Consider the following 14,460-nt stretch of genomic DNA (forward strand, 5'->3'; position numbering starts at 1 on the left):
CTGCGTGGAACCAGTTGTCCCCGCTGTGATTCCTCTGGCTGCAGCTGGCCCTGCCTTCCTGGCTGTACTGCAGCGGAGTTGCAGGCTCAGTGTCTTAGGGCCTGTCTCCCTCACCAGACTAAACCCCAAAGGGCAGAACTCTCACACACTTAGGACAGAGCGGGTCTCGGGTTCTTGCTGGATGCACCAATGGATGAGTGGATGGACAGAGCGAAAAGATGAAAAGACGGGAAGGCAACTGGGGTGTGACAGGCGGGGTGGCCTGACCTTCCCTGTGTGGACAAGGCTTGATGGGAGGTGCTGGGCATGGCTGGGAGGACTTGGGGTGCAAGGTGTCCCCACGGCTGTCCTGAGGGCAGAAGCAAGGGTGAGCCTTGTTCCTGCCAGAGCCGGGGGAGTCTCCAAAATAGAGCCTGGACCCGCAGGAGCAGTGGCCCTTCCCAGTGCAAGAATGCCACTCCGAGTTGAAAGTTCTGGGGGCTCAGAGACCCCTGAAGTCCGTTCTTGAGCCCTTCCAGTGGCTGTGGCCTCCCCTCAGGCAGGGGAAAGGGGGCCAGAGGGGAGCTTCCCCAGGGGCCTCTGCAGGAGGCCGCCGGGCACACGGTGGCTCCACGCTGGGCGCTGTCAGCAGAGGTACCCGGATCCAGGCCCTGGTGGAGACCGCAGGCCAGGAAACCAGAGGCCCCTCCGCCCCCCACTGGGGCCCCATAAGTTACACCAGCCAGGCCCCACAGCTGAGGTACCGGGCGGAAAAGGCCTTGGGTGAATGGGGCAAGAGGCCAGGGGCGCTGGGGAAGGCCAGGAAGAGAGCAGAGAGGCCTTCGCTCACACGCAAGCGCACGCCCCAGGGGCACAGGCCTTGAGACACAGCTTGGGGCGGGGGTGGGGGGGCTCCCTGCTTGTTCCCACCAAAGCTGGCACCCCAGCCCTCTCTTCTGGGTATCCCCCATGCCTGGGCTGTGCCGTAGCACAGTTCGTGGGTGCCCAGGAGGGGAAGGTGAAGGCCCGCCCTCAGGCCCTGCAGCCCTCGCTGCCCCCATCCCTGCTGCAGGGCTGGCCTCCCTTCTGTCACCGCACCTGCCACTCGCCCCTCTGTCTCAGGAAAAGCCACTGTGATTCCCTTCGAAGGCTGACCTTCCTTCTGGTGGCTTCTGCTCCATTCCAGCTCCCCTTTCCCCATGGGATCATTAGATACCGAGCCCAGCCGAGGGCCCAGCCATGTGGGGGTGGAACACGGCCGTCGCAGAAGAGGGGAGAGCCCTTTCTGCATGGAGCTTGCTTCTGCAGGGGAGAGAAATATCACCAACAGGAAGTGGGTGGGCTGTGTCGTGTGTGGAAAAGTGGCATGCCGGGAAATGAAGTGGGACAGGGGAGCGGCAGGGGCTCTCCCAGGCTCCCCTCCTGCGGCATCTGTGTACCCCTGGCCTTCACCCCAGCACTGCTGACCTTCGGGGCTGGTTCCAGCCCTGGTGGGGGCTGTCCTGGGCATTGTAGGCTGTTCAGCAGCTTCCCTGAGCTAGATGCTAGGAGCCACCACCACCAATGCCAAAAAAAGATAGATGCATTTGCCACCTGGCTGGTAGCTCTGTGTCAACGTGATCTAAACTGCTGGCCCAGGATGGTTGACACAGAGCAAGTCTGACTTTCTGAGGGTCCTGGTGATGTGAGGATGTGCAGCTTGATACAGAGTCTGGGGGAGAAAGACTGCTCTCCATAGGCGTGCAGACAGGGTTAGCATATGCATGTTTATTTCCTGGCTCTTTCCAGGGGCTCCAAGAGGACCTTGAAGCAGTGACGCCACCCAGGCCTTAGTTGGTGGCGCCATTCTCCCATAAAGGGAACCAGGCTTTTGGTGAAAATAGCTTATTCTGGCTGAGTGTGGTGGCTCACGCCTGTAATCCCAGCACGTAGGGAGGCTGAGACGGGCAGATCACTTGAAGCCAGGAGTTCAAGACCAGCCTGGCCAACATGGTGAAACCCCCATCTCTACTAAAAATTCAAATGTTAGCTGGGTGTGGTAGTGCACGCCTGTGGTCCCAGCTACTCGGGAGACTGAGGCATAAGAATTGCTTGAACCCAGGAGGTGGAGGTTGCAGTGAGCTGGGATCGCACCACTGCACTCCAGCCTGGGGTGACAGAGACCCTGTGTCAAAAAAAAAAAGGCTTATTCTTTGGCTGGCGCGAGGACTGCGAGGTGAGCCCGAAGCATCATGTGGTGTCAGGAAGGAGGTGCCCCAGCAATGGCGGCAGGTTCCAGGGACACAGGAGCTGACAGAAGGAGCTCCCAAGGGTCACAGCTGGGACAGGGGACTAGCAAAGCTGTGCTGGACTATGACCCAATTCTTAGAATATCCACGGGTCCAGACTGATAGAAATCATTCAATAAGTAGATGGAAGAGACAAATCTCTTGCACAGAATAATTCCAAATAATTCCGGTAGATACTTCCCCCTCAAGGAGATAGAACATAGCTCCCACCCCTGAAGTACGCACAGTGCTTAGTGACTTGCTTCCAAAGAGTACATATCGAAGGTGGGAAACGGGCTTCACTGTGGAGAAACCTGGGCAGCTGTGCCTTAGCCAGCGGGAGGCCTGTGTCATCAGGGATCATCCTGTACCTAATACATACCCTGGACACCACGGGATGAGGGGGTACTTCACGTGGTCTTCCTTCCCCAACCCCATCACTCCAGTGTACCCATGAACCAAACATCAGATCACCCAAATTGTGGGACAATCTACAAAATACCCGACTAGCACTCCTCAAAATGGTCAAGGTTCTCAAAATCAAGGAAAAGCTGAGAGACTTGGCTGAGGAGCCTGGAGGAGCCTCAGGAGATGTGATGATGAAATGTCACGTGGGCTTCTGGATGGAGTCCTGGAGCACAGAGAGGGCATTAGGGAGAAGCCAGTGACGTCTGCACACCGCACGGGGTTCAGGCAATACTATTCGTTCGTGGTGACAAATCACATGGCAATATAAGCGATAGAACCTGGGTGTTGGGACACAGAAGCTCCGCACTAGCTTTTCAACTTGTCTGTAAATCTCAAAGTTTAAAATAAAAAGTTTATTTAAAGTGTGTGTGTGTGTGAGAGAGAGAGAGAGAGAGAGAGAGAAACAGCTGTGACCCAGCACATGAGCTAGGAGTGGTGCAGGCAGACTATAAACAGAGAAATGGAGGTATCACACCTTCTGGGAGAGATCGGTGCTACAGAAAAAACAGGGCTGTGAAATTGCAACCTGCCCCCAACACCTGCACACCTGATGCCCTGATCTCCCACGTGTGAGCCAGGGGAAGAGGAGAGCAGCAGGCAAGGTCAGAGAGGGCAGGTCCCCTGTGGGCCATGGGAAGTACATAGAGATAATGCCCCTCCACGCACATGGTGGGGACATTCTGGGATGAAGGCGTGTGGGGGGACATAGCTGCATGTGGAGTGTGTGCACACGTATGCAGCATCTGTGTGCACATGTATTTGTGCGAGTGCACATAACATAGTATGTGTGTACACTTGTAGCATCTGAACTCGTGCTCTGTGTGTGTGTGTGTGCATGTGGGAGTGACATGACCACGCCTGTGATGGGTGAGCAGAAACTCCTTTTCCTGGCAGCTGTGGCAGCTCAGGTGAGAGAGAATTATGGGGGCGGGCGGGGGGGGGGCCAACATGAGGAAGGTGGGGAAGGTGGGTGGGCAGTGCAGGCGTGAGGGAAGGGTCAGTGTCCAGGAGCACCTGCGGCTTTGGCTGGAGCCACAGATGTGCAGTGGGTGAGATGGAGGGGGTAGGTGCTGGGTTTGAGTGGGGGTACAGGCAGAGCATGGTGGGGTGCCCTGGAAGCCACTGCGTGCTCCTGTTTACATGTTGGACACGCTGCTAGGGAAGACCCAAGCCTCCTCCAAAATGAAGGCCACAGTCAAGAGACTCACTGGCCAGCTGGGGCCACCTAGCAGAGATGTCCTGGGGCCTGAGGCTCTGTCAGCCCCGCCTTCCTGGCTGTTGGCAGTGGTTTCCACAAGTCTAAGTAACCCAGAGCGCACTCCTGGCAGAATGAGAGCCGGCGAGGCCTGCCTGCCCGCAAACATCTTCCCACGCTCCCCTGAAATTCTTCACTTTCTCAAAAGGCAAGATGTTCTCGTAATTAGAGGTGAATCTGGGCTGATGCCACCCTCTCAAAAAGAAAATGTGCCCATGCACCAGGCATTTGCACCTCTCTTTGAATGCAGCCATCTGTGACCTGCTGTTTCACACCAAATTGGGACGCCCGAGTCCAGGCCAGGTGGAAGGACACATGTGGCCCTGCTGCAGTGTCTAGTCCAAGGCAGGGATGGGGGCGGGAATGAAGGTGCCCCCTCCTCAGCTTTCCCAAGGAATAGCTTCCTTCTGGACAGTCCTAGAAAGACCAGGGGAAGAGGAAGAAAAGAGGGGTCCCTAGCACCATCACCAGCTCCCTGTGGCAAGTCATCACCTATGCCTCCAAGCAGAGAGTCCACAAGATGAATACACACCTACCGTATGCCAGACCCTTATGTGGGCCCAAGGACACAGAGGAGGGCAAGATGGACATGAGCCTGTCCTCGTGGAGCTTAAAGCCCATGCCTGAGACAGACCCTGGCCAAGTGAACAGCAGGAGCTTAGCAGGGAGGTACAGGGAGGGCTTCCTGGAGGAAGTGGCATGTAAGTGGAGTAGGAGGAGGCAGCCAGACAGCCAAGCAAAAGGGAAAGGTGCCCATGTGGGGATGACCAGCTCATGGGAAGGCCTTGACCTCTTCTTGCCCTCCAGCTTGGATTTTCCCTGGGGGTGCGAGCCATTGTTTCACATAGACAGTGACACACCCCACTTTGCATTTTGTAAAGTTCCTTCTAGAATGCCATTGGAGGCCAGAGTGGAAGTCAGGAGACATGGAGAGTGGGTGCTACTGGAGTCTTCCTGGGACAAGGTCACAGTACCTGAACCAGGGAGGAGGTGACCAAGGGCACACAGAAGAGGGACAGGGTCTAAGCAGTCTGGAAGGTGGCTGCCTGCAGCTGTGAGGAGCAGGGAGAGTGGTGGAGGATGTGGGCTGGGCCGCCATGCGAACAAGAATGGGGGGGCTGGGGGCAGAGGCTTGCTGATGAGTTTGGTGTCTCCGCACTGGTCTTCTAGTGCCCACTTGTAAAATGAGGGAGGTGGATGGACTATTTGCCAAGTCCCCTCCTAGCTCAGGACCCCTCCAAGGTGGCATAGGTGTATCCTGCAGCCATGGGGAGGGCTCCAAATTTCACAACCTGTGGCGCAGTCTTGGCTTGCTTTGATTAAACATTCAGCTGTCCTCAGCGGCAGCCCACGTCCATAGCCTATGCCCTTTCTGCATGGATGACTCACCAGAATTAATGTTCATTTGATTTTTACTATAAATTACGCCTCACATAATTTCTCTATTATGGACAGAGGACAGCTCCTTGGGAAAGGCTGGAGCGGCTATTTGGTCACTCATGCTGGGGAAGCGCTGAGTCACCGCTTCTCCCACGCACCGGCTGGCGGCAGAGGCGGCCACCCGGGCCATGGGCAGGTGGCCTAATGGATGCATCTCCCGAGTCCGCTAATGGGAGTGGCTCACCTTGGCCCCCAGAAGAGGAGGCGGGGAGCAGGCAGTGAGAGCTCCTGTTTTCCTGAACCACCTGAATATGGAAGATTGTGATGTGGAAGACAAAAAACAACAAAATCACGCTTTTAAAAATGGAAGAATCTCCTTTCTTCCCTACCTCTTTCCTTCAAATATCATGTCCTATCCTCAGAATCCACACAGTCCTGGGCAAAATGAGTCAGGTCCTAACCCCAGGGTGCTCTCGGGCTTGAGATGAGACAGGTTGATCAGGTCATCTCTGAAGCCGGCACACAGCAAGGTGTGTGGAAAGAGCTGGGCCTTTCCCAGAGGAAGTGGCGCCTGCTGTGGCCGCAAGGCTGAGGGGCGGGCAGTGTGCGCCAGTGGGGAACAGCGTGTGTAAAGGCCATGGGGAGAGGACCTGGGGACGCCAGGTGCCCAAGGGAGACAGGTAAGCACGGAGCATGGGTGGGGCCAGCTCCCGCCCCAGAACTGTGCTCCTTTGTTGGAAAAACGAGGGAAACACGAGGAGGCTCTGATGTCATCCTTAAGGAGGAACAGGGCACCATCATCATTCTGCAGATGTCCCTTCCACATGAGGACCCGGCCCACAGTGGGCCTGGGGGCCTGACTCAGCCACCTCGGGGTGTGAGGGAGGGCATGTCGCAGAAATGGAGGCAGGGCTTGGGAGAGGGGACAGCAGCAAGAGAGGATGCCATCTTCTTTCTTTTCACCAGTTTTGAAACCACAGGCTACTTTGTAAAACTCCGACAAAACCAGGATTGTGAGTCATCAACCCCGACTCCCCACCACCCCAGTGGAATAAACCAATTTACTTAAGCCTCCCACTGATCTTGTACATTTGTCTTTTTTTTTTTTTTTAATATCTGAAACTCAAAAGAAACTAAAGTTTACATGAAAAAAAAAAACACCCCAAAAACCTAGCGTACTAGATTGAAGCAGACTCGTGCTTATCTGCTTTCCAAAATAATTCAATTAAAAAACAAAGCCCACAAACAGAACGACACGACTTTCGCCTGCGCCAGCCCCACCACCGCTGCTCAGCCAGGGTGCCTGGAATTGCTCAGCCTGGGGCGCCCTCCCCCGGAAGCCAGGGGCACAGTGGGACCCACCAGGCAGGCTTTCGATGGGCCCCACAGGAATCCCCTCTCACACATTGTTTCTGGGACGCGGTTCAATGACCTGTGGCACAGACGTTGTCCTATCACTGTCCCTGTTTGCAGATGTGGAAACTGAGGCTCAGGGTGGTCATTTACCTAAAGTTCTTCCCTTGTAAATATCACAGTGGACCTTGACCCTGGACTCTGCTGCAAAAAACAAACAAACAAACAAACAAACAAACAAAAAAACCAAAGGACACAAAAGTCCTAAGAGAAAGCCTTACTCTTTTCTTCCTCCAGACATCGGGTTTATATGGAACAGTAGGTACATGATTCCATTTATCTCAGTGGTTCTCAACTGGGGCAATTTTGCCCCCGAGGGGAGCATTTGGCAATGTCTGTGTTTATAGTTGTCATGACTGGGGTGGGGGATTGCTACCGGCATCTAGTGGGTAGAGGCTGGGGTACTGCAACATCCCACAATGCACAAGAAGGCCCCCACCGCAGAGAACAATCCAGCCACAAATGTCAATAGTGGTCCTGGAACCCTGACTTAGGTAAAACGGTGTTAGTAAAATATGTGTATGCCCGCACGCAGAGAAAGAGCTAGAAAGATATGTACCCAAATGTCTACATTTGTTTATCTCTTGGTGAAAGGATTTGGGTGATTTTTTATTTTTCTTTCTTATGTTTTTCTATACTGTTTGAATTTTTTAAGAAACAATGTGCATGTATCATTTTTATAATCAGAGAAAAAAAGCTGTTTTCATTTTGTAAAAACAAAAAAGGGCTTCAGGAGTTATCGATTCTGATCCAGCCCCCTCACTAACTAGCTGTCAGGAGCAGCTCTCCGGGAAATATGTCTATCTGGAAGTGAGAAGAGCAATCCTTCTTGCATTATATTATGGGAATATAAAGTAACATTGTCCTGGAAAAGCTCTCTGAGCTCAGAGGAGAAAAATTGTTGAGAATCCTGAGATATTACTTCTCTCATATATTTCCCCTCCAAGATGCTGTGTAGGTTTTTGCAGCATAGTGATTTAGGAGACCCAGCTTCGGTGAGGGCCGCCTATTTGCCAGGTACCCGGCCCGAAAAGGAGGAGCACGGATGGGACCGGTGAACCTCCTGGGCTGAGGGTGCGTGGAATGGGCACTCCTACCTTTCAAAGATAGCACTTAGTCCTGGGGTGATTTCGATTTTGTCTTGAGGGTGGGTAAGGTCTGGCTTTTCCAGCCAGGGTATAACTGTCATTTGGGGCGGGATCATTCTGTACTGTGAGGGCCGTGGACTGGACATTGTAGGATGTTTAGCAGCATCCCTGGCTTCTACCTGTGAGATGCAATACCTCCCTTGCAATGGAATTACTGTGTAGTGCTAAAAAAGCAGCAGAAGGCTCATTGTATAGGGATCAGAGCACCTCCACCACCAAATCCAAACAACTGAATGTGTCTACAGACAAGGGCACATGCTAGTGTGGGAGTGACAAAGTCACACGGGTACAGACCCCTTGGCTCCAGCCTGCTGGGTGTTCCGACAAGTGGACTTTGTAGCGATAACACAGGCTCCTGCGTCAGGATACTGGTTTGCTGCATTTCTGAGTCACTGCTCATGTTTTCCATCTTCAAAAATTTTCCATTTGTGTCTGCCCCCTCCAAAACAGCCCACTGCCTAGACAGGACCCCTAGTGGTCTGGACACCCCAAGTCCCCCGGACAAGTCTCACGAGGCTGTGTGAGGTGTGGGACCAGGGCTCCAGTTTTCCTACACATAATGACATGACAGGTAGTCTGTGTTCCAGCAGCCGGGGCGACAGGAACCACAGAAATGAACCCACGAACACTGAAACAACAAATCCCTCGCTTCCTGGGATTGCATAAAGCCAAGGAGTAATTGTGAGAAGGCCCACAGAGAGGCTTCCGCGGCCACCCTGCGCACCAGTGCCTGACATCAGAACGAGAAGATGAACTTCAAATTGAGCAAGATAAAACCAGTTTGGGGAATGCAATATCTCACCTCACTTCCTGTCTTTTAAAAAATCCATAATTCATAGACAACCCAGTCAGGGGTGTGCAGCCCAAACTGAATTATCCTTTTTTCTAAAGGCTAAGGCTGGCAGAGACATTTTCTCGACATGGAGAAAATAAAAAGCAACTCTTTTGAGCCCGTGTCCCCTGATCTTGACTTCCTTGCTACATCCCTTCATTGCACAGGGATGGGAACATTAGAAACACATGCTAAATGACATTCTAAAACACATGCTGATGACACGGCTAGCAATTTATCCTGCTGCTGTCCTCACACAGGCCCAAAGGATGAATATATTGGTTTATTCATTGCGGAGCCGTTGGTAATAGCAACAGACTAGAAACAACGTAGGTACCGTCACAGGATTGGTTAAATAAACCCCATTCCTCCCTTGTGATGGAATTACCACGTAGCGCTAAGAAAAGAAGCAGGAGACTTGTTGTATAGTGATCGGAGAAGCGTCATTGCATTGGTGAAGCAAGGTACAGAACAATGTCGTATGCTACCATCTGTGTTTATTTTAAAAAGGGGAAAAAATACACGTGTGCACTGGCATGTGTATATTCTGTGCATCCCCAGGCTAGCTGGCCCCCAGGAGGAGTGGGTGGCAAGAGAGAGGCTACAGAGACACCTCCCACCCCACGCTTTCGTAGGTTTTGCTTTTTGAACCAGAAATAAGTGCTCAGAAATCAATGTATAAGATTAAACTTCCTTAAAAGTAAAAACAAAACCAAAAACATACTGTGATAATTTGTTGTAAAAAAACAACATCGTAGGGGAGGGAAAATGAATTCCTATGAAACAAACCTGAGTGTGTTGCCTTAGGGAAACCCGGTCTGTGCTCTGGACCTTGGCATTCTCCATGCAGCAGTCGTTTTCTAAGGATCCCCTGCTTTTCTAGTATTTTGTGACGCTTTGGTGTCTTCCAAATAACAACATGGGGCCAGGCACGGTGGCCTACATCTGTAATCCCAGCACTTTGGGAGGCCGAGGTGGGCGGGTCACGAGGTCAGGAGTTCGAGACCAGACTGGCTAACATGTTGAAACCCTGTCTCTACTAAAAATACAAAAATTAGCTGGGCGTGGTGATGCGCACCTGTAGTCCCAGCTGCTTGGGAGGCTGAGGCAGGAGAATTGCTTGAACCCAGGAGGTAGAGGTTGCAGTGAGCTGAGATCATGCCACTGCACACCAGCCTGGGTGACAAAGCGAGACTCTGTCTCAAAAACAAACAAACAAAAAACACACAGAAAAACCCCCCACAACTAACAACACAGCCATCCGCGTCCTCTAGTCGTGGGCCAAAACTTATTCCAAAGCTCTTGTCCCTTTAACCTTCATTTCCCAAAGCAAAGTAGAGATGGTTTTGGTTGATACATGGACAATTATTATGCTAATATGCCTGTGCTCATTATGATGGATATTTCCTATTTGTGGCAAGTGATAGAGATTTTTCCATTCACTATGGTAGAGTAAAATTTCCTTGTCAAATCATGCATTTAAATAATGAAAGAGCAAAACAATACTAAGCAAATCACAGCACAGCTAGGCCTGCAGATGCAAAACCTCAGAGAGCTGAGACCCTGCTAGCTGAAATTTGGGTTCCATGGCTCTGCACACACCACCCCATCTTCCCAGAAAATCTACTTGACTTTCAATGACCAAGCCTTTTGGATTCCCTGAATCAGTATGATGAAGAGAAGAGAAAAAAAACTAAGCATTTGCCGTGAGCTTTCAATTCGTCTGCAAAGCAGCAGATCCAGGTGTCCAGTCCTCAGCTGTGGAGTGGGGAGATGGTCTCCTCAAAGAACAGGGCGCTTTTTGCTCAGTCTGTCCATCTCTGACTAGCAATGACGACCTTCACTTTCTACTGCATTTGAGAACGTATTTTCCATTCCACTTTTTGTCCATTCTCTGATGTCTATTATGGCTTAAGTGCTGCAAATCCTAAGCTGGTAAGAGAGGCCCTAATGAGTCCTGGGTTTGGCTGGATCGACACTTGCCTGCAGCCCTTTCTTAGAGATATTGTGAACAGTGCCATGGGTGGGTTAGGGGAGAAAGCTCTCCGTCTGAAGAGCTGTGGTCTGAGGAGTGGCTAATAGATGAGATGGTGATGTTGCTTTATGGGATACGTAAATGCAAGTGATCTCCAAATTACATTGCAGAAAAACACAGGAGGGGTTCCAGTGGAGCGGGACATAATGGCTTCTCCTAATTGGGGCAAAGAGAATTCCAGCCGCGTGGGATGAGGGTGATATTTGCAGAGTCACTGTCACAGAGAAGCAGCATCTCACAAGCCCCCAGCCCTCCCATTTCCCTTGGAAATACCCAGAGTGCCTATTTATTTGGAGCTGGCTACAGCATGGCTCTCCTTGCATGCACTCTTTGAAAGACATCGTCCCATTTGTTAATTTTCCTCTGCTAGAAAGCTTGTTAGTCTTTCCTTTCTACTTTCATGGAGGCTGTGAACCTGGAGCTGGGGAAAGGCAAGCTCCTGGGGAACCAGAGTTTCTGGCTGGTCTGTAGAGATGTTTCTGGAAGGTCAGGAGTGGGCCATCTTTTTGAGGGTTTAAGACGATCCTGAAAATAGTGCTGGAGACTGCTAGAGGTGGAACAGACGTGAGCAGACTTTGCTTCAGGGAACCACCCGCAGCTACCCTACGGAAGACAAAAAAACTCAAACTATTTGACATGGTTTGAGTGCTAACTGTGCACACCTCATCTCATTGGATCATACGAGGAAAGTGCTGGCGCGATCCCCATTCACAGGTGGGCAGAGAGAGGCTCTGAGAGCTTGGATGACCCACCCACAGCTCCACAGACATGGGATGTTGCAGATGGGGACTCAGCCCCAGGTCTGACTCCAGAGGCAGGGTGCCACCCTGAGAGGCATGAGGGACTCTAGAGGGGCCAGAACCAGCCCCGGGGTGCCTGAGGAGGGGCGAGGACTGTCCACAGCTGATTCCAGAGACACTGCCCGTGACAGCTTGTTCAGAATGCACAGCCACATTGGAGAGGGACCCGGGCATGTACAAACTGGGGGTCATTTTATGTCTCATCAGCAGAGAGGGCAGTGTGGTGGGAGGAAGCTGGAGAGGAGGCTCATGGAGATAGAGCCCTGCCTCTGTTGTCCAGCGACTTAGTTCTGGCCCAAGGCTGCACACAGCCACCGCAAAGCAAACAAGAGCATCCATCCAGGGAGGGGCTGGATCCAGTCAGGGGACTTCTCCAAGCTTTCCTGGGTGCGGACGGAGTCTCCCAGGGAGGTGTTCTGGAAAAGGCAATCTGCTCGTCCTCTGGTGCTGTGGTTTTGCCTCCTCAGCTGGGCCAGCACTTGTTCCTGCAGGTGGCTGGGATCCACCACACACTCCTGCCCTCTCCCGCTTCTCTGCGCAGAAGTCCCTGGCCCTGCTCTCCTGCCACAGCAGCACTTAGTCCATAACACATTCCTGGCCTTTGCTTATCATCTCTTTCTTTGCCTGCAGTGGATTAAGTCGAACTAAATGAAACTGCTGCTCTTGCAAGTCAAAGACAGCCACATACTGGTGATTGTGTGTGTTCTTCCGTATTCCATTCTGCGAGGATGGGGCTCTCCTTGGTGCCCTGCTGAAGTCCGACACCTAACACAGCGCCTGCCCCAGAGTGGGCCTTCAAGAAAAGCTGTGGGACGAGTGGATACAACTGGCCATTTGGGGGCTTGGAATGTCAACTTCCTGGGCTGTCAGCCCCAGAGGCAGAACATATTCTAGGTGACTCTGGGAAGATAGGAAGCCTACAGACTCTAAGGTACTCCAGCTGTCCTGCAGGGTTCCTCGTGATCCACCCACACACAGTCCCAGGCACAGGAAGGGGCAATTGTCAGGCCTTCTCACTGCCCTGCTAATGGTGGGCGTCCAGGTAGCAGAGGCAGAAGCCTAGGAAGAGTGTGAGGCCATCCGCCCCAGCCCCCCAGGACGCTTCCTCTTGCACCTGTGCAGCAGCCTGGAACCCTTGCCCACCGCCCACGCTGGAGGGAGTGGGTGTGGAGTGAAGGGCTGGGGGCAGGTGCCAGTGGCGCAGTGGGCCCACTTGGCTGCGTATACCCAAAGATGACCGTTTTATACATCAGTGTCTAATGAAGGTCGCAGGTGAATGTGAATGGAACTAATGAGAAAATAATTATCCAAGCCAGGAAGCCTTCAAGGCTCTGGATGTTGCGATTTTGGTGCTAATGGAAATGTGGCAAGGAGAGCAGTGACTGAACGGAGCAGCCACTTGTGCTTCCCTGAACTTGAAGTTTCTGGTCCCAGAAAGTTCCCCAGTGGCGGAGAGTAGAGGGCCAGCCGTGGGAATTCACCCTAGCCTGGCCCATCCCCAGCCCCACTCCCTTTACTACTAAGTGGAGCAAATGGAAAGAAGTTAACCTGGAGGTCGACACTGGTGCCTCCTGAACACAGCGGACAAAGAGGGGCTGCGGTCAGAGGGGAGAAGGACCCGCGGGGGAACCATTCTGTCCACTGTCCAGGCACTTTAGGATCAGGTTGAAACCCCCTCCTCTCCAAATCTGAAAAGGGCTTGGTCAGGGAGATTGCCCGAGGAGGACGGGCAGGAGGCAGCCGGGGCCATGGCCTTGAAGGTGACGTCTGGGTTCCTTTTACGAGCCCTGCCACCATGCTCCCACTCGATTGTTTTCTGAGAGAAAGGGACATTCCGCCAACCAAACCACCATCTATGCCCAGAGATTTCAATAGCTCAAGCCTTCTTGGCGGGTTCACCTATTGTTTCTCGTTCATTTTGATAAGGCTGCAGGGGTAGATAAGGCTGTAGGCCCGCCCCCTCCCAGCCCCCTTCCCATTTCCTGGAAGCCAAGACAATGATGGCATAGAAGAACTATACCCTGGTGACGCTCCCAGCATTTCTAGGGGCTGGTGGAGTAACACAGATTGCAAATTCAGGTCATTTCCAAAGACCCCAGGTACATTTCTTGGGGATCTGAATTGCAACTGAATTTGTGCTGCCAGAGAGGAAAACCCATCTTCTTGTTCACTCTTAGCTCTGGCCTTCAGGTTCAGCCTTGGGTCTACAAATTGCCCCCTGTAAGGCAGCAGTGAAGTTAACATGCCTAATTTAGCATTTTCTTCTCATTGGAGGGTGGAGAGCGGGGAGTGTAAGCATGGCCATTCTGCTACATAAACTTGAACAATACAGGGTGCCAGGCTCTGTCCCAGACTTGCTGGTTTTGAGCCTCCAGGAATGGGGTTCTGGCATCTGTATTCTTGCTAAAACTCTCCCTCCGCCAAACCAGCCTTGGAAACGCTGGCTTAAGGATAATTCCCAAATGGATTCTTCATTCAAAAGGGTTCAGGGGAGATTTGAGGTTGAATGGTGAGCAACCGAGTTGATTTGCATGAGGGTGGGGGGTGAGAAGTTTTCGACTACCTTGAGACTTGCTCTCCAAACGACTTGAGGCTGTAATTATACATGCAAAATGAAGCTAACATTTCAGAGAAGTATCTAGAGAATTCAAGTCAGAAGAAGCACGTTCCTCTGAAATACCTAGATAATGAAAGAAAAAAATATATTCATTGCATAAATTGCTCATTAATTCACTCCTCTGTGGGGGCACACAGCTTAAAAGCAGACGCTTTGATTAATCCAAGCTGTATTAAATCCTCAAGATGCTTTTGTTTTTCCTCTGTGCCTGGATCTACATATTTCTTTCCTCTAAAAAATCATAATAAAGTTGTCCTTTTGCAAAA

General features: G+C 52.0%; 1 long non-coding RNA gene across 1 annotated transcript in view; it reads right to left on the reverse strand.

Annotated features, from left to right (window-relative positions):
* Nucleotides 1–14,460, reverse strand: part of LOC139358420 (uncharacterized) — a 28,555-nt gene that overhangs the window by 9,831 nt on the left and 4,264 nt on the right. The window lies entirely within an intron of this gene.

Source organism: Macaca nemestrina, chromosome 15 (genome assembly GCF_043159975.1).
Source record: "Macaca nemestrina isolate mMacNem1 chromosome 15, mMacNem.hap1, whole genome shotgun sequence".
In the NCBI taxonomy this organism is placed as follows: Eukaryota; Metazoa; Chordata; class Mammalia; order Primates; family Cercopithecidae; genus Macaca; species Macaca nemestrina.